This window comes from Gossypium hirsutum, mitochondrion (genome assembly GCF_007990345.1).
Source record: "Gossypium hirsutum mitochondrion, complete genome".
In the NCBI taxonomy this organism is placed as follows: Eukaryota; Viridiplantae; Streptophyta; class Magnoliopsida; order Malvales; family Malvaceae; genus Gossypium; species Gossypium hirsutum.
Genome location: NC_027406.1, coordinates 137,501 through 139,097, shown reverse-complemented (window position 1 = coordinate 139,097; position 1,597 = coordinate 137,501).

Sequence of the window (1,597 nt, the reverse complement as noted above, 5' to 3'; positions counted from 1 at the left end):
GTACTTCTTGTGTTTACAGCAAGATCTCTATCTAAGTTAAGTGTTGACATCAAATTCCTTACGGCAGAGCCCGCTCTTGATGTAGAGGAATTGCTGGGCGGTTTCCTCAGCTAATTCAGAAGCCCTTCTTTCGATTGACTCAGCTACTGATACAGATGTTGGCTACTCACAGACGTTCTCATATCATACAGAATCTACTGGAAAGCTAGATGTTGGATGTGCAGATTTAGTTGAATATTCATAAGTAGCAGGGTACCAGTTCTTGAGTCATATCTGCTGTCTCGACTATACACACTATTTATTTCCCATCTATAAAAATCTTACAATGAAGTCCAAGCTTCGCTAAACGAGACTCAAGAGATTCACCCTCTCCTGGAACAATCTTTCTAGGTTTACCAAACCATAAATAAAAGGAATGATTTGTGAAAGGGAGCGTTTAGTAAGGTCAGGAATCCTAAACAGAAGGAGCGGGTACCGCTTCCTATGTGCGAGTAAACAGGGAGAGTCTAGGGGAAGGGTAGAGCTAGTAACCAGTTCTCAACCCTATAGCTATACCGGACGATTCTCCGGTAGATCGTCCGCTGTTTAGTTCCCTATTCTCTGCTCAAGCACCTCTTTGAAAAGGGCTTTTTTGGCATCTCAATAGAGCACCTTAGGTTAGGGGTACGACACATTGCACTAGTCAAACTCCTCTTTTTCCTATAGCACATATAGGCTTTTAGAACGTTTTCTTTATTCCTTTTAGTACCTTTTTTTCTTGAGTACATTTACTTGAGGAAAGATAATACAATATGGTAAAAAAGAGCCCCCTGGGCGAGGGCTGCTCCGCTCTGGTCCACCACCGGAAAAGTATAGGAGCTAGCCTGCTTTAGAGCCTTGAGAGCCCTTTACCTTTAAGCAAGCCAACTCCCCTCATCCTCTCCCCTGTCTGTGAAAGGCACGGAGCAGCCTAAGTCAAAGAAGAAGAAGAAGAAGTAGATGCGCATGAATCAATAAGAAAGAACCCTTGCGCCTACGGGTGAGAGAAGCAATCCTCCTTCTAGGTCGTATAAGGCACTAAGATCTATTTCTTTCATACCACCTTCAAGCCTAGAGAGCAAGAAGCAAATGTAGTAATTCTTGAGGATAATTCTTTGAAGCAAGAGTTCCATAAGCAAGTGCATAAGACTCTTTGACTTTCAAGCTCCGAAGAAGAGTGAAACTGACCCCACTTTCATTGACCAGTAAGTGATAGCTGTCAGGTTCGCAGAATGACCGATGGAACCAACTGAATCCACTCTCGTGACATGATCGAAGTTCGATCCACCACTTTGGGGAAAGAGATGAGACGGTCTACCCGCCTTTACACATACGAGGAATCACTCACTGACAGACAAGAGGTCGACAACGTGAGCTTGACTGCCTGGCTTTCGGCCTTCTTGATCCAACTGAGAGATCCATTCTCAGGGGAATCGTAGGCTTAAAATAGATTCGTCAACAGAGGATGCCCTTCAAGAAAAAAGTCATGACACCGCATTCTCCCACTTTCTCATCTGTCTCATAGATGAGTAAGGCTGGCTAAAGCACCACTGCTTGGGCCAGACCCTGTCCCTGCTGA